This window comes from Musca autumnalis, unplaced genomic scaffold, assembly GCF_047663935.1.
Source record: "Musca autumnalis isolate F117 unplaced genomic scaffold, ASM4766393v1 scaffold_4, whole genome shotgun sequence".
Lineage (NCBI taxonomy): Eukaryota > Metazoa > Arthropoda > Insecta > Diptera > Muscidae > Musca > Musca autumnalis.
The window spans coordinates 95,519,655-95,539,610 of NW_027411977.1; the positions used below are offsets into that span (position 1 = coordinate 95,519,655).

At 33.7% G+C, this 19,956-nt stretch overlaps 1 protein-coding gene across 1 annotated transcript in view; it reads right to left on the bottom strand.

The window, feature by feature from the left end:
• Positions 1-13,212, bottom strand: part of LOC141401131 (unconventional myosin IC-like) — a 216,331-nt gene extending 203,119 nt beyond the window's left edge. The window contains exon 1 of the mRNA XM_073981015.1: positions 12,408-13,212. The gene's annotated coding sequence lies outside the window, so the exon portion shown is untranslated. The remainder of the gene's footprint in view (positions 1-12,407) is intronic.
• Between the last annotated feature and the right edge of the window lie 6,744 nt (positions 13,213-19,956).

Genomic DNA, 19,956 nt, shown 5'->3' on the forward strand with positions numbered 1-19,956 from the left:
TTAAGATTTTCGGGGTTATACGCGATTTTACGTTCTACTCGGCAGCTACAAAGCAAGTGAGTGATTTTGACATTCTCTTTCTAAAAGAGACAGTCCTTTCGAAATACATAAATCCAAATTTAATGGAAAAGTGTACGTTTACGTGTTATTTCGTATGGCTTGTCGGTCGCATAAATTTTCGTTTCGAAGGCGTTTACATGAACAGAAAATGATTTTTTTCCACTTCGGAAGCGCAAGACACCTTTCGGTCGACATACATGAACAGGCTGTAAGTTAAAGTCATCTTGCTTTACTAGGTCAATAAATTGGTCGGCCTGTAACAGCTTCTGTTCTAGTACAAATTGTTGTCCAACCTTTTCATCTTCGTCCAAAGTAGTTTCATATATTTCTTCAACGTTGATTTTCTCCATAGGATAAAACAAAAAATCAACAACGACTTCTCCATCGGAATTCGGTATAATTTGTTCATCTAAATTCTACTGGCACACAAAATTTTCTTCATTGTTGGCGTGTGACGTTGATTCTATCTTCCGTTGTTCCGCTATATGTTCGCCTTCCAAACGCAGGTGTTCCAGCGCAACTTCTTTCTCATCTTTATATACTATCTCTTCTTCGACAGCATTTACATCATTTTCAAGTGCACTGTCCCACAAGGAATTCCCTCCGCAGTGAGGGCTTGCCGGGGGCACAAACATTTTGCTGGGAGATCTGAGCATATTATCTATCTCATCCATTGTCTTCTTCTAGATAATCTCAACCCGATTTAACTTGAAAAACAAATCTCCCAAATACTCATTCTCGGTCACCTTTGGAAAAAACTGATATATTTTTTTCAATGTGACAATCCATCCTTCAGCTGCATACGTTGCCATATTTTCCAATTTATTTGACACATAGTCGCTCTGGTCTAACAAATTGTCAGCTTTCCGAAAAAACTTTTTCAGATTCGACTTTTTTTCTTTTACTGGTTCAGCAAATATCCACGTTTTAGACACAGTGTTGAAATATGGAAAGTCCCATTTTATCGAACGCACTATGATTTTATACATCTTCTCTATTAGCGGATCACACAATTCTTTTAACTTTTCCATACTAGGTATGAAAACTTCAGCACTAATTCTGGTCGCGAACTGCTCCAGATGATTTAAATTATCCTCTATGATGTCAACCCATTCCTTCAGTTGGCTTACTTTGTAGACGGATACCCTTTCACATACATGAGAGCTCCTCGGTATTTCTTTAACTCCAGCTCCTGGAGCCTCATCTCAAAACCTTCAATGCTAAAATCCAGTTTTGAGACCATTTTAATATTTTTTACTTTATGTCGTTGTCCAAGCCACGACAAACGCTTTACCGAACAATAAATCGTTTATTAAAAATTACTCCTAACAATTCCTGAGCCAATTGCTAGAGTATTTCTTTTCAGTTTTGATTTTTAAGTCAACTGCTTAAAAATCCCTTCACTAGTTCCATTGAGTCTCTTACCACGGGTGGAGGAAAACTCAATTTTTCGAAGGACCAAAATGAATAAATATAAATTTAATGCCGCAGCATCCAACAGACAGCCGCAGCTCGTCTGTAAAAAATAAGAAACGACGCAGACGTCATAGCACAATGAGTGGTTGTAACTCACTCATTTATTTCAATAATATTTAGCTTAACTGTATCAATACAAAATATTTCTTAGGCTACCCTTTCATTACAATTCTTTCACTAAACTCTATGTTCTAAAAATACAAGTATTTTATAATTGAAGAATTTTCCCACAATGCATGTGCCATAAAATCTTAAGTGCATAGCGCACACACAAACAACTAGCGATACTAGCTACCACTGCATGTGGGATCTTCAATTCTTATCTTAAAACACTTCCATTATCAAATCAATGGAAAATGTGAAAATATGTTCAAAATGTTTTGAACATGCTGCCCACTCGCAAAGAGATGACAACAACATAATTCTGTTCAAAGTACACAGTCTTACATAAGTATACGTACGCCCTATAAATCTCGGGTTTTAGAAAAAGGAATGATATTTATGAAATTCCAAGTACACAGGTTTATTTCGTCTCACTAATAAACAATATTTAATACAACAAAAGTATATTCTATAATATAAATAACGGTAAATTTTACAAAAACCAAAAAATGATACTTAAAAAAGTATACATACGCCCCAAGGAAATATGAGTATTATCGTACAATTTATGGAATTAGCAGCAAAATTTATACATTTTATTGTTTTGGCGAATGTGTCTGGGTGTCCGAGATATATTTTAGAGAAAAAAAATTATTTTTTGGGTGTTAAGTGCCGTTATTTAATGCCAAACTTCTTGTATAGCTCGTCAAAGCGGACCCTTGCTGATTTCTTTCCGTTATAGGCATTTGAGTATACAAAAGCCACAATATTAGTGTCAGATTATAGATTTTGAGATCCTAGAAAGCTTTTTAGTTGACCTTGTGCATAACACACCTTCCTGGGTGTCGATAAATTCACATTTTTCCTAGGATATCTCAGGAAGTTAATAGTTTCCTCGGAATTCTTGGCTCAAATTACATACAGAAGACCTTGAATTGTGTTCTAATATGGTGTTATATAATCCTTGGACACCAATTGAATCAGAAATGTGAAATATTCTGTTAAAAACCTGCTCCCAAAGCATCAAAATATAATCACTACCAAAAAGCATGAAATTTACACTGTGAACAACGTAGTTTTCGTATTATAAACATTACCGTCAATATAGGGTCAGAAAGTATCGGATAATTGTACATTTCTGATTCAATTGGTGTCCAAGGATTATATAACGCCATATTAAAACACAATTCAAGGTCTTCTGTATGTAATTTGAGCCAAGAATTCCGAGGAATCTATTAACTTCCTGAGATATCCCAGGAAAATGTGAATTTATCGACACCCAGGAAGGTGTGTTATGCACAAGGTCAACTAAAAAGCTTTCTAGGATATCAAAATCTATAATCTGACACTAATATTGTGGCTTTTGTATACTCAAATACCTGAAACGGAAAGAAATCAGCAAGGGTCCCCTTTAACGAGCTATACAAGAAGTTTGGCATTAAATAGCGGCACTTAACACCCAAAAATTATTTTTTTTTCTCTAAAATATATCTCGGACACCCAGACACATTCGCCAAAACAATAAAATGTATAAATTTTGCTGCTAATTCCATAAATTGTACGATAATACTCATATTTCCTTGGGGCGTATGTATACTTTTGTAAGTATCATTTTTTGGTTTTTGTAAAATTTACCGTTATTTATATTATGGAATATACTTTTGTTGTATTAAATATTGTTTATTAGTGAGACGAAATAAACCTGTGTACTTGGAATTTCATAAATATCATTACTTTTTCTAAAACCCGAGATTTATGGGGCGTACGTATACTTATGTAAGACTGTGTATTTTGAACAATGGATGTAGGTCCACATTTGGGTGTAGCCCCCATATAAAGGTATCCGCCGATTTTTTATATTTTGACGATTTTAGCCAAATTTTCCAGTCGATTTGGCTGTAATTTTGCATTTTGTGTTCTGAGGGAACAACATACCACCTTGCAAATGTTCAATATAGGTCCAAGTTTAGGTATAGCTCCCATATAAACGTACCTCCCGATATTCGGTATTTTCACGATTTTAGTCAGATTTTCTAACCGAGTTGGCTGTAATTTTGTATTTTGGCTTCGGAGGGAAGATCATACGTCCGTGCAAAAAAATGTTCAATATAGGTCCAAGTTTAGGTATAGCTCCCATATAAACGTACCTCCCGATATTCGGTATTTTGACGATTTTAGCCAAATTTTCCAACCCATTTGGCTGTAATTTTGCATTTTAAGTTCTGAGGGAACAACATACCGCCTTGCAAGAAATGTTCGATATAGGTCCACGTTTAGGTATAGCTCCCATATAAACATACCTCCCGATTTTCGGAATTTTAGCGATTTTACAGGCGTGGTATAAGGGGAATAACTTACAGGGTGGCAGATGGTGGCAGCAGGATTTCTTTTTATCGTAAACTAGAGACCTTTTCCTGTATTTAAAAAAAAAATATGGACTTGGCCTTACAGGACCAACATTAGTAAAACTCAACATAAATTTATAGCAATGATATTAAAAATAGCACAAAAAGTCATTTACAAAATTTTATTTTTAAGGAACTTAGAAAACGAATTTTGAATTTGTCTTTTCGTAAGAATATTGTCAATGCCATCATTTTGGAAATTGTATATTTACCTCTTAATTTTTTTTATAATTTCACTCATAAGCTACGAATGCTTTGCGGATCGTTTTTTTTCTTTTTTAAGGTACCATATACAAATCTCAACTTCTTCGGCTTAACTTGGCATATTACCGCTGTAAATTGGCAAAAATAATACTGGATAATACAAATTTAATGTGTTTAGAGAATATTTATTTCAATCGCAATCAGATTGCCCTGATAGTATAAATTATGAGGGGATTTTTTAACGGTTTTTATTTTAACAGTTATCAATATTTCCTGTCTTGCAATAAAATATATATGATGAATTTTTCACAAGAATCATGACCAAGTAACGTTATGTTGTCTTTCTGATATAAACAAAATTTGATAAGATAATTTTTTTATTTTACTCAATAAATGCAATACAATTTTGAAAAAAAAAACACCTCAAAAAGCATTGTCATTAATGTATTATTTTTTATATCTATGGGCATATAAACGAACATATGTATGTAATTTTTAGTAACAGATAACAACTGTTGGACGGAAAAGAAGATTTACAAGAAATGAAAAAGAATAATGACTCAGAAATTTTAAGACTTTGTTTTCATATTTAGCAATTTAATAAAGGTTGACGGAGGCCAGTGTGGCCAAAATGGGATTTTTGTGCCAAAAATCTGTATTTTCTAAACGTTAAAAGATAGAGCTATGAAATTTGGAGGAGATGTTTATCAGACAGTGGACTTATATTCCATGTAGTTACGTGATATTCGGTCAACGCCTTCTACAGAATTTTATTGAATAAAATCTTTTTTCATAATTTTTAAGTTTGTGTAATATATATGTATTTAAATCAGAATTTATAATTTTTAAGTGTTATTTAAAATAAAGATTTAAAGAAATAAAAACATAAAACAGAATTTTCTCTAATAAAAACAACTTAAAATAGTTCAAGTAAAAAGTATACTGTAACAAAAATACTACAAATAAACTCATATAAGACTATTTAATTAACGTAAAAATGGTAATATTTCACTGTTTAAGTAATGTTTTTTTAGTTTTTGAATTCTTTCTTAAACTACAAATAAATGGATCAGATGATATTAAAAGTCGATGTACCAAGTCCTCGTTTGTGGCCATTCTAGAAATCTTGCCATATATCAAATAAAATATTGTGTGGAACTTTAAGAGACATGGTAATACAAAAAGTGGAAATGGATAATAAATAGCAAATGATAACTTGAAGTTTTAAAGTAGCGGGCAGCTAAACAATCGAAATTTCAACTTTCGGTTAGGAACTGTGTTCACAACGTTTAAAACCCTTAATATGGGGCAGTACCGTTATATGGGGACTATATTAAAACGTGGACATACACTGACAGCTTTTATAATAAATGATTCTCACTTGCAGAGAACCCAAAATATAACATTTCAGCCAATTTGGTTGGCAAATGTGGCCAGAAACACCAAAAACTCTTCAAATGGGCGGTACCGTTGTATGGGGTCTATATTAAAAAATGGACCCACTTTGACAATTTTTGGTAGGGAGATAGTGTACTAGTAAATAACCTTATATTTCAATTTTTAACTAAATCGGATAATTGTTGTAGGTAAAATCCTGAAAATATATAAAATCGGGAAGTACAGGTCGCAGCTAATTTATTGAGAAATTGATAGCTCAACAGCTCCTCTAAATTTGTGTACTATTAGAACTGCGGATAACCGCGGGGCTTTTTAGTTATATCCCATTTAAAAAGACCAATATAAGATATACACGTAGAAAAGGTTCCAAAACAAATCCGGGTTTTCTACAGAAGTGTTACACAAATGCAATTACTTTTAAACATATTTTAATACGTCAGATTTCGTACTATAGTTTAGCAAAAAGAACCATTAAAATTTTTCAATAACTCGCGACAATATGGTCCACACAAAATCGACAAATTTCACTGTGTTTTTGAGTATTCGTTTGCCGTAAAAAAAGTCCATGTTATAGGTACCGTTACATCAAAAATAGCGGTACAACCAACGAAATTTTTAATTTTCTCTCATAGCTAGAATGTTTTCTATCCCTCCATGTAAAATTTTTGTAAATTTTTAAAAAAAATTTTTTGGCATTTTTGGCACAAAATATTGAATTTGGCCACACTGTGCGGAGGAATCAACCATACTATTTTACCATTGTTTGGAATTATAAAAGTAATGACGATTACCCCAGCCTTTTTTCAATAAATGTAGCCAATATTAAAGAAGTCTTTCTGATCTCATTTTTTGGTTATCCAAAATTTGAAATTTATTCAAAACCGAGATTGCGGTTATTGTACCCGCAAAGTGTTTTCTTTGTAAACTAAAATCAGATATACAGCATTTTAATTAACAAAACAAAGACGCTCTCATAATCATACCACAACAATTTACAACAATCAAATAACTGGTTGGGTTGTGTGTTTTTTAAAAGAATAAAACCATATCGAAATGCCGTTTAGATTGATGCGTAATGCTTAACAACAAATCGTAATTAGTTATCAAATTAAACAATTTTATACTTCTTGTTTGTTCATGTACGAGAACATGTGCGTGCACGTACATATGTATCTGCCGCCTATGACATTAAATCTTCTTATGATTTCGAAATGAGCGTACCTCAACTGTGCCTACCGATGAATACATAGTTGTCAACACAAGTGGTTTTGTCCTAACGCAATAGTACCGCGAATAATTTACAAAATATTGTACGCTCATAGACATTGGGGTGTAATGAAATATACTAATATTATTATGGTTAGTTGCCAAACTTGGATTTTTCATAGTGGACCAATTATTAGTAAAAAATAGACTTGATGATTTTACCCACTGAAAACATTTATTATTCCCATAAACTGGTCGTTGCCGATTTATAGCGCCATTTACAAAATTATGATCTAAAGTTATGGACAGAATAAAAAATGAGTGAAGGAATTTAGACCTTGGGGCACTTGGGGAATTTAGACCTTAGGATAAATCATAAAAAAAGAGATAAAAGAACAAGCAGATCGATGCCCAGCAGAAAAATGTTTGTATACAAAAATGCAGCATAACCAACAGTGCATGTGCCCGTGCACTGCACCTTTTTACATGAATCCACTAATGGGCTGACTTCCGTATCGTCAATTGCTTTGTGTTTTTGAAACTTCGTCAAAATATTTCAGTGGCACACTCATTTATTGTTCCTCGAAAATGCAAAAAAATACATCAGAAATAAAAATTATACATGTTTGCTTTTGACCTGAGTTAAAAATGCGTATTTTTTACACTTTTGAAACACGTAGCTTCGCAGTTGTTAAGTAATACGGCGTTAAGAAATTGCCCACTAAACAATTTTTGACGAGATCGTACCGTATTCGGAAGAAATCTCTGCACAAGTTTCCATTTCTGATTCAGCATTCGCATGCAAAACATGTATTTTTGTGTGAAGCATGTCACAGAATTTGGAACGTTTTGTCGAGGGAAATTCGAAAAGAACTTTCGAGTTTCCATAAGAATTTTGTTTAGAATTCGATAGAAATTTTGTGAAAAATCTGAGGGTAATTTTGGTTTTCGTAACAATTTCGGACAACACTCTGAAAAAATATTCGAAAACTTGTAGAATTTTTAAAAGAAATCTTTCTGAAAATCTGTTCAATTTCTAAGGAAAATTTTGAGAAATCCCTAAATTTTCTGACAAAATTTTGGAAATCCTCGTAAAAGAATCTAATATCAGAGCCCTCGGCAAAAATTGTTTAGTGGGTATCCATGATTTTTACAAGAAGGTGCGCTGCTAGGGAGCAATCCGTTTTGTTTCCTTAGCTCGCCTTTTTCTTGTGAGCGTTGAACTGAATTAAAAGACATACTTTAGTATGTGTTTTGAATCGATTCAAAGTGTAATGTTTTTTCTGAGTATTTCAGCGGTGAAAAACATCTCTACAAGTGGTGTCGTAAGACACGCTGTTCGGACTCGGCGATATAAAGCAGGTCCTATATCATTTAGCCAATATGAATCGGCTTGCACAAATTGATATGAGAGAAGTCTCCCTTGTCCTTTCGGGGATGTTGTGGCAAAATATGTGGTATGTTTCTGGTTTCAGGCATCAGAACTAACGCTAGAAGAGCTGGAATGGCACGAGAGTTCCAGCGTGCGATGCGGACGATGGATCTACTTAAACTTTACAAAAGAGATTTTACTCTTCTCAATGATGTGACGGAAGACACGAGTGAGGTGGAAACTTCATGTCGTCTCTCTCCAACCGCCTGTAACGACAAATTTCCTCTTGTTGCTGGGGTAGACTCGCGGGGGCAAGGTTCGTCACAGAAAATTGTATATTGTAGAAAGTAGAATTTTCAGAAAAAAAGTGTGCAGAAATTCTTAAAAGAAATCTTTCTGAAAATCTGTTCAATTTCTAAGGAAAATTTTGAGAAATCCGTAAATTGTCTGACACAATTTTGGAAAACCTCCTAAAAGAATCTAATATCAAAGCCCTCGGAAAAAATTGTTTAGTGGGCAGTCATAAATTTTACAAGAAGGTGCACTGCTCGGGAGCAATCCGTTTTGTTTCCTTTTGCTTGCGAGCGTTGAACTAAATTAAAAAACATACTCAGCCGTGAAAAACACCTCTACAAGTAGTGTCTTAAGACACGCTGTTCGGACTCATCGATAAAAATTAGGTCCCTTATCATTAAGCCAATATGAATCGGCTTGCACTCATTTATATGAGAAAAGTCTCCCTTGTCCTTTCGGGGATGTTGTGGGAAACATATGTGGTATGTTTCTGGTTTCAGGCATAAGAACTAATGCTAGACGAGCTGGAATGGCACGAGAGTTCCAGCGTGCGATGCAGACGATAGATTAATCTTTACAAAAGGGATTTTACACCTGTCAGTGAAGTGACGGAAGACACGCCTGTAACGACAAATTTCCTCCGGTTGCTGGGGTAGACTTCGTCACAGAAAATGTATATTGAAGTGACTGAGAGTGAAGGAGAGAGTTTTTGGTTACAAATTCTGGAGTTAAACTTTATAGAACAACTCAATATGCTTATCTACTTATTCTATTGCGCTGGGTTCGAGCATTGCTGGTTCGTAATATCGATTACTTTTCCTTACGTTCTGGCTCTCGAACGAAATATCGGTCACTTTCCTTCTGTTCTCATCCACGACGGTTCTCGAACAGGTTTTCGGTCACAATAATGGGCTATATCGGTCCATCTTTTTAAATGGCCTCCATAGAACCCAGAAATTTGTCAGTGCAGGTCCACGTTCTGATACAGCCCCAATAGAACAGTACCTTCAGCATTTCGGTATTTTCAAGGATTTAATCGCGTTAACCAACGGAAAAAGATGAAATTTGGTATTTAGTCTTCCTTGTCGGTAGAATACATTTAAGTTTGGTTTTAACCACATTTATAGTACGGTTACATTAGAGTATTTTTTGTCGGGTTAACCTACTTCATGAGGATTTATTTGACGTATGCGCTATGGAATTGACATTTGAAACCCAAACCCACTGGGTTAATCCGGTTAAGTGTAACCGGGGTATTATTCAACCCAAATTGGTTCAAATCAGGTTTCAATATAAGCTTTGTTCCAGAACTAAAAAGCTTTTAAAAAAGTTACACATTTTACCCGAAAACCCGTTCCCGTACACAAAAAAGTTGTAAAATGTTCACTTCTCTTTAAACAAACATGGCGTCGACAAATGTGGGCGAGTAAAATTACTCTAAAGCCACACGTTGAAACTTTCACAGCTTTTGGGAGAGAGCGGAGGTGAAGGAGCTCCTACATATTTGCTCTCTCCCAAAAGCTGTGAAAGTTTCGTATGAAAGTTTCAACGTGTGGCTTTAGAGTTAGTACATTGACATTTGTACCAGCTTTTTTGACGTTTTTTCCATTTTCGCGTTCCCGAACTTTTTCAAAAAACTTTTGTGTGAGAAAAATTGTTCCCTCTTCCCGTACTTTTTAATAGTAAATCTTATACTATTAAAAAGTACGGGAAGAAAGCTATTATTTATGGTGGAGGGTATAAAAAGTTCATCCAGACCGAACTTAACGCCGTTTTCACTTATTTTTGTCCGCACCGCTCGCTCGTACTCGTCTAGATGTTCATAAGGATTTGTCCATAGAGCTTTAAATAGGGATTTAAATAATGGCAGTTCATAAGTGGTTTCTGTAAAACCTCATTCCTAAGCTCTTGGGAACAAAGCGTTACTCTCCAAGCGTTACTCTCCAACAGCGTCACTGCTGATTACCGGATCGATTAAACGCACTCCTCACACTGCGTCATCCTGGATCTTCAACCTTTGGATATCCTAATCCAGTTTCAGGCGGCGAGAACTGCTTTTAGACTCCGGGAGTCAGGATGTTGGCGTGATTCACACTTTGGACACTCGAAAGTCCTAAAACTAATTGCTAGTCAACTTGAGTTAGGTGACAATGGTTGCGTAAGCGATTATATGCCTACCTCATTTAAGTTTGACTCCTTAACTGTTATCTTCCCAAGCAGAGACGCATGGGCTCGCATGGGCTGAGTGCATGTCTCCTCTGGACGGTCTGGCAATTTACACAGACGGGTCCAAGATGGAAGAAGGTACTGGCGCTGGCGTCTACTGCGAGAACCCACTAATTAAGAATTCATACAAGCTCAACGATAACTGTAGTGTTTTTCAGGCGGAGATTCTTGATATTAGGAAAGCAGCTGAATTGGTGAAGGGGCTTGAAGGCAGCCTTACAGGACCGGTGACAGTATATATCGATAGTCAAGCGGCCCTCAAGTCACGGACCATAAATTCAAGAGCTATTCTTGATTGCAGGAGAGCTCTGCAGGATATACACCATATCGTAAAGCTATGTTGGGTTCCGGGTCACAGCAACATTATGGGAAACGAGGTAGCAGATGAACTGGCTCGAGGTGGCTCCAGGCCTATCGACTTATCAGTTGATGAAACCGTTCGACCACCGATGTGCCACTTCGTCGGCAAACTTCGGGAGATCTTAATGAGAGAGCACATCAATGATGGCTATTGGAACGTGGTTGTAGGGTATCCAAGGCTATCTGGCCTGTGGTTTTTCGTCGAAGAACGACTTCCCTCCTCTCACTTGATAAGTTAGGGATGAAAATCGCGGTGGGGCTTATAACAGGTCACTGTAGAGTGAGATCTCTAACTTCAAAATGGGACGACAGTGGCATTGACTACTGCAGACTATGTGAAGATGCGGAGGAGATAGCGACTGTCGAACATCTGCTTTGTAGTGTCCCTTGTTAAAAACAAGGAGATACCGAACACTAGGTAGATATGAGATAGACACTCTAACCTTCCTGTCTAACATAGATCCCATCGTCCTACTCAACTTTGCCAAACATCTATCATGGCTTGGCAAAGGTCCATAAAAACCAATAGTAATCAGACTCTTTTCACTCTTCCAGATCACTTTCATCTATACATTGGCATCACTCTCTACATCTCCATCCTATCTGTGCAGCACCATCAACTCAACATCTCCTACACTCACCATCATCTCACCACCTCTACCGTATCATCCTCATCTCATAAACTACACCAACACTCTAAATCTTCAGCAATAGCCCACACAGGATGAACACAATGGACCAACGATCTCCGAGTGGAGCAGTCACCTATACCACTAGATGGCTGCGCATCCTTAAACCTAACTAACCTATATATTGCGCCATGCTTGACACCTACAGTGCTTATTTATAGCTACATTTATCTCATATATAACATTTCCAATAGAATAGAACCACCCCAATATAAATACAATGTTCAAGTATCTTGAAGTTTGCCTTTGGTAAATTTCTCGAAATCTAAGTTAAAAAGAAAACAAAAAGTTCAAAATTACGTACATACTTATAAAAAAGGAAAGATCAAAGTTACTTTGGAGTTGTTGAATTGTGAGCATGTATGTGTTTGTTGTTGTTTTCTTTTCCCAAACCGGCATAACAACTTTTTTTCTTTCGTATCAAAATAATTGGGAGTTCTTTTTCTATGTTGCGATCACCATCAGCCTTCTTAGGTGTCGTTAAGTTTTGATGTAACATTTATAAAATTTTAAATTTATGAACATACATATGTTCGCATTTACATACACAATTAGATAAAACGTTCTCAAAAAAAGAATAGTAGCTATCATAGATATGTATTTAGGTTATTTTACCTTTAACGAGTTGAAATAGTGTTATCCAAATGCAGGCAACAAGTTTATGACCTCGCAATGAAGATGCTGGCTTGGCTGTCTATTCGTTTGTAGTTGTTGCCTTTTGATGAAGTTATAAGGTGAAGTGAACCCCAAATTTATTAAGTTTTCTTTTCTTCTCTAAAGCGTAGTTCTTTCTTATATGTTTTGGGGTTGTCGTCTTGTAGTTTTCTTCTTCTTTTGTATATTCTAAAATGTGTGCCAACCAACCGGGTTTAATTTGGTTGTTTGTTGTTTTAGTTGTTTGATATCTTTTGGCTATTGTTTACCACATATGCTTGGTTTCTTTGGAGTTAAATTTATTTAAATTTTATTGTAGTTATTTATTTTTTTTTTCTTAATTTAAAACATTCACTCTGACATATAATAACATAAAAAGTAGAACACCGCGATGATACGCATTTCTTGCCAATTCTTTAAGTTAGGGAAAATTATTTTTCTTCGACTTTTTACCTTTTTTTTTCTTAATACTGCCAATAATTTCACTTATTATTAATCGATTTGGTTTCTTAAAAGAAACGTGATTGGAATTAAAGCCACATTAAAAATTGTAATGATTTCCAAAACAATTATATTTTTGTATCAACCAACAGTCGAAACTATTACAAACATGAATTAATTTTATTTTGAATTTGCGCTCAATTTTATTTCGTTGTTTTTTTTTCTATCATTTATCGAATTTGTTTACTAAACTACCATTTCGTTGCGATCCTCTGATTACCGTACGCACGTTCACGTCCAAACTTCAAATTCAACTGTGGCTTGCAAAATTAATTCAGTCATTGTTGTTTTATTAAACCGGTACAACACAGTACCACTCATTCTCTTTTTATCACTCGAAGAGAACATGTTTGTGCTCTTACTTCAATTCATAAACATAAACATTGCTGCCACATTTAATAAATTTTGAAAATGTAACGACCAATCGCCCAAATCCCAAAAAAGTAGTAAATTTAAAGACTCCACCATAATATGGAGGGAATATTAAGGTTGTCATTCCGTTTGTAACTTATGGTTAGACATCGGATTTTTGCATGTTTTTATTTCTTATCCGATTGGACTCAGATTTTGGTTCTAGAAGTTTTAAGGTTCAATATTTCGATACTTGGGGTCATATCAAAAACATGCAAAAAATATGCAGAATATGCAAAATTGTCAACTAATGTTGGAAAAGTCGACAAAAATCTTCAAAGTGTTCTAAATTAAGATAGTTGGCCGTTTAACGTCGATTTTTTTAGCAGATTATTATGTTATTGTGACCTCTTACGACAGTGTGGTGTAGGGTATAAAAGTATGGTATGACAATGCCATTATTTTATTATTAAACTATGAAAAAGTATAACATTTGATAAAATATCAAAACGTTCTATGTAAAATTCAATATTTTCTTTGTCTTTATTTGTACTCGTAGCATTAGGCTGGTTTTTGTTCAAAGGGAACAAATCGATGTGTTTTTTAGGCGGCACCCTCCTAAAGTGTTGAGTTTGGTCAGATTTTAAGACGGTCACATTTTGAGCACAATTGAAAGATGTTAACACGTGCCACTGGGGACTCGAAGTTATGAAAATCTTGATTTTTTGGCTATTTGGCGACTTCGCGAACCATTCCTATGGAACGGTAAAAACTTTTTGTCCGTATTATTAAATTAAAGCCTATTCTGTTCTTAACATTTCTTGCTGAACAACAAAATACCTAAGTATTACTGAAAAACGTGACTGAAGAACAATCTGTCCCGAAAAGAATCAAGCTTGGCTTCAAGAAAATCCTAACCATGAAATTGTCATTGCTGCTGGGCCCCTGTAATGTGTCCTATAGGAACGTTACTCGTATCATTTTGGCTACAGTAGAAGCTCTCGGAGAGGATCCCTATAAATATAAGATCTCTAGAAGCTTTATCCGTGAACAGCGAAGAATAAACCGTGAAAAATACTAGCATCTACTTTAAGGAACGGGGCTATTTGCGTGCACTGGCATGGAAAACTATTACCAGGTATTCTCAAAACAGAGAAGAAAGAAACGGTTGCTGTTCTGGGGCTCAATTCTTGTTCTATGAAAATTTGAAATGAAAGGTTTTATAAAGGAAATAAATGTCAAATGAAAAAATTTATAAGGCAAATATTTTTCATTTCAAATTTTCATAGAACAAGAATCCAGCCCCTGGTATCACATGGGGGTAAAGAACAACATCTAGGCGTTCCTGAAACTGAAAAGAACTCAGGACAGAAACAAGATCTAGCAGTGTACGAATGCCTTGAATAACACTGTGCAACATTTTTAAGGTGATCTTGTGCAAACAATTCGAACTGAAGATTTTTTGAAAGTACAGACCCAAACGCCAAGAAACCCTAGTTGGGTTTTGTTGTGTCAGATCCAGTTCTGATTTTATGGCCCCATCTAAACATGGTTAAATATTGAGTTTTTAAAGAAATTCGGGGCTATATCTCTGAAACCAATGCGAATCTTCTTCTGACCTCTGAAGCAAATTTGTAGATAAGGACAAGAAAACAATATTTGGAGAAATAATGAACTCGAAAAACTACATTTATTGCCTCAAATTTCAAAATATATGCAAAAATACCACAATTTTTATACATTTCGCACCGTATCTCCAAAACCGTTAATATTTTATGAATATTTTCTTTTGGAAAGATATTCCCTGGAATGTAATACACAACTCTTCAGAACATGTCATTGTTGTAAAATGCCTCTGTCCCGTTGTTTTCAGTACATTTCTCAACGACGATTTAATAAAAATGTCAATAATGTAGTGAAATCCGAAATGCGAGAATAAACTGTTGGTGTGAACTGTGTTTAAAATACTTGTTGTAAAAGATATGATGCAAAATACCGCTGAAACAACATCAAGTAAGCATTTTAGAGTTTCAGAATGTTCTAAAGAATTGTTGAGAACTTTATTTGGAAGATTTTTGCAAAAGGTTACTTGGTTCAATTCCCAATAGTTTAGCCGATACTGACCAGAATTTCAGCAATTATGTAAAATTTTCTATATTTTATAGATTTTGATGCCCTAGATGGAGTTTTTCTTATGTGGTTTCTTCAAAAGATAAGTTCTACTAGTTTATGGCTACAATATTGCTAAAGACAGCAAGGCCAAATTCCTATTCGTTTCTGAGATAAAGGCCTGATAAATGCAAAAAAGAGTAGATTTAGCCCGGTTTAGATGAGGCCATAAAATCCGAACTGGATCTGACAGGACAAAACCCAACTAGGGTTTTTGTAGTCTAAATATGTACTTTCAAAAAATTAATACTAGAAGTTGTTTGCATTTTCAGTGTTGCATAGTGTAATGGGGTCTCATCGGGACGAGAGATTCTGTACCAGCATACAGACTTCTTAGGAGTATTGTTGAGACGGATTTTTGACTGCAAGTTTGGAAGCACATGCGGACATCAACCAAACATATTCAAGCGATTTCTATAGGAATAGTCTGCGATTGAGAAATCCAAATTCGATGTAGGAGAGTCTGGTTGATCGCCCCCAGAACGTTTTTTTATCTTATTTATTCATTTATTCATTTATTCATTTTTTCATTTATTCATTTATTCATTTATTCATTTATTCATTTATTCATTTATTCATTTATTCATTTATTCATTTATTCATTTATTTATTTATTTACTTACTTACTTATTTATTTACTTATATTCTTATTTACTTATTTACTTATTTAGTTATTTATTTATTTATTTATTTATTTATTTATTTATTTATTTATTTATTTATTTATTTATTTATTTATTTATTTATTTATTTATTTATTTATTTATTTATTTATTTATTTATTTATTTACTTATTTATTTATTTATTTATTTATTTATTTATTTATTTATTTATTTATTTATTTATTTATTTATTTATTTATTTATTTATTTATTTATTTATTTATTTATTTATTTATTTATTTATTTATTTATTTATTTATTTATTTATTTATTTATTTATTTATTTATTTATTTATTTATTTATTTATTTATTTATTTATTTATTTATTTATTTATTTATTTATTTATTTATTTATTTATTTATTTATTTATTTATTTATTTATTTATTTATTTATTTATTTATTTATTTATTTATTTATTTATTTATTTATTTATTTATTTATTTATTTATTTATTTATTTATTTATTTATTTATGTATTTATTTATTTATTTATTTATTTATTTATTTATTTGTTTATTTGGTATCCCACACGACAACAACTGAGTGTTATGAATGAGTCTTTGGGTTATTGATCTTAGAAAACGTATAAGCTCTGTTCCTTTACGTGCAAGAATCTTCAAGTTTTGCCACTTTTTACTCGAAACGCTTCCTTTACTTCTGACACCATACAATTCATATGGGAGCAGTTTACAACTTTTACTACTTTTGCCGGTTTTACTATTTTCAAAAGTAAAGGAAAAGACCAATAATGAACAAGATAATAGGTTTGTTCCCGTTCTTTTTAATAGTAAAACTCGTAAAGGCAAAGACATAAATACAACTAATATGCCATTTAGATATGACACCATTAGCCGGATTTAGCGCATTATCAGGTTTTATTTGCTAAATCCAGCCAAAATCTACCAGATTTTCCATACAAAAATAAATCCTCCTATTGAGTGGATTTGTTTTAAATCTGGCATAAATCCTCGTATACAACTCTGTTTTTTGCAACATGTTGCTAGAAAATACAAAAAGTTGCAAGCTGGCACAAGAAACAAAGTAGATGCATCGGTGAATTGCTACACTAAAAATAATTTAAAATGTAAAAATTTGTAAACAAGGCGGAAAAATTAAATTTGTTTTGATGTACAAAGTTGATTTTAATCAACCAAGACTAATATTTACGATGTCTAAACGATAAAATAATTCGTTTATTTATTTTAGGTGGGCAAACTGCGTTAAAATAATTCTTTATTTGCTCTTTAGTTAGCTTTAGTAGCATAATGTGCTAACATTTTCAGTATTAAAGAATACCTTTGTAATTTGACGTATGTTTTTTGACACGAATTCAATTTTCAAAAAATTCTTTTGACGTTTCACATTCGCTCAGATGGGCTGATGCATCTACCTTGGTAATTGTACTATGAACAAAAATCAGCTGACTGACATTTAAATCCTCCAAAATGTATATCTAAATGCAATGAGATTTGTACTGGATTTATTAAATCCAGTCGAGGATTTATGGCTAGTCTAAATGAGCTATAAGACATGACAAAATGCATGCAACAAAAAAATGTTTACGAAACTTTGTATAGAAACATTACCCTTAACAGGTTGCAGTTAATTCAAAATCGCAACCAAGGAGGAACATTTCATGTAATGGTATCAGAAACGAAATGTATGAATTCAAGGATCTATTCAAGAATAATTCTATGTCAATTGGATCGGTAAATTCGGTTAAATACGTAAAAATGTATAAAAGAAAAAAATGTTATATCACCATATCGTGATATAACATTATGTTAAATTCAAAAGCCATTCACTGAAGAATGATAGCAAACAAAATGTCTTATCTTGTTGTATTTATGTCTTTGGTAAAGGAGAGAAAGAGAGAAAAATTGTTCTCACACAAAAGTTTTTTCAAAAAGTTTGGGAACGCAAAAATAGAAAAACGTCAAAAAAGCTGGAACAAATGTCAAAGTCGGCGTACCAGACAATCAGACGCCAGCATGTATGTTACTATTTTTTACACGCCCAAATTTGTCGAGAAAAATTTTTTAAAGAGAACGTCATTCAGCGCCATTTTTCTTTAAAGAGAAGTGAACATTTTACAACCTTTTTGTGTACGGGAACGGGTTTTCGGGTAAAAGTCGTAAAATTTGTAAAAACTTTTTAGTTCTGGAACAATGGTAATGTTTATATAGATATAATATAGGATAGATTGGGTAAACATGATTAATAGGTTGAAAAGGAATAGACACAATAGATTGAGTTTAATACAAAAATAGTGAAAACGATATTTAGAAATATTTTTAGGTCCAAAACAAGACATAAACCGCATTGAAGATTTATTGAAATACGAAAGGCATTCACAAACAAATATAAGATAAAGAAAATAAAATGATAAATCATATGTGGTATCTTAGTCCTGAAATTGTTGGCCTGGCATTATTTAATCTGTTAGTGCAAACCACCGTAAAGAGCCAAATGCGACAACAATAGGTGTGTTCGTTTACTCAACAATTTGTACAAATTTGTACAAGTCCAGTAACTTCTTGTAAACGACTAAGGTCTTTTGCATTGTACTGTAGAGTAAACGAACAACATCCAGTTACAATTTGTTAAAAAATTGTCTTCAAATAGTCAGCTGTACCCAGGTGGCTCCAAAACCACATTATGTCAGTCCCTTGAATAAATTTAAATGTAAGCGTTTGACATGGAAGCCATAAAATGAATGGACAAATATCAATTTTTTAAAAACAAAATGGCATTTGAAAGAGGAAAAGTTTGATGATAGCGAAGCCATGCCACAGCCGATATGTCTGATAAGCCTCTACCAAAGGCGAAACATTTCACATAGCGGTGGTTGTGTGGATTCGAATTTTCGGGTCTCCTTTTTCATTTGCAAAAATCATCGGTCATTAAGTTCAACTCCAACGAGAAATTAATTAAAATGATCTTCGAGGTAAAAGGCAAAATTTTGAAATAAAGTTAAAGACATTTATTTTCATTCCCAAAAAATTGATATTATAAAAAGAAAAAATGTTTTCACCAGAGATCATTAATGAGTTACTTGTCCCCGTAAGCCAATTGTGCACGCAAAAGTTTTTTGAGCCGCGTGTATTTTCTTGCACTCTGTATTTTTTCCACCACCACCAAAAATACTTGCGACGCATCAAGACCGTTGCTTGTGCGTAATAAGTAAAACAAGTATACATCATATTTTGCACTGTTACAAAACTCGCAATCGTAGATAGTTTGCCAAGTGACTTATCAAGTGGAAGCACACACACAACATTTCTAAATTTATTTTTTGTTGTTTCGTTTGTGTGTGATTTTGTTTATTTGCTTGGAATGTTATGCGTGCTTTTGCATGCTCTTCTAACGTTTGAAAATCAGTTTTAGAAAATGATTTTTGCTCTCACTCTCTCGGAGAACATAAGACAAACGGTTGAATTACAAGGGTTGAAAACAACACTTGATGTGCGATGAGCAAGAAAGTAAAACAGAAAATGTAATTGCGTATTTAAAACTACTTGGCAAAGCATACACAAGTGTACAAAAATATCCATTTTTAAACACCTTTTTTTGTGAATGGCTAGCCACACTCGTACATATTTTGAGAATGGCAAGTAACACTTCCCTTTATTTTTTAGAGTAGCGAGCCGTACATACGCTTGTTTTTTAGCATGCGGCTTATGAGTGTCAAAATCAGCTACTTACGCATTTCTCTGGTTTTCACAATAGACTCCATTTTTGCCGTAAGGCGTTCTTCGGGACATTGGCTTTATTATCTCGAATTCAGTAATACTTATGTACGTATTTTGTTGTTCAGCAAGAA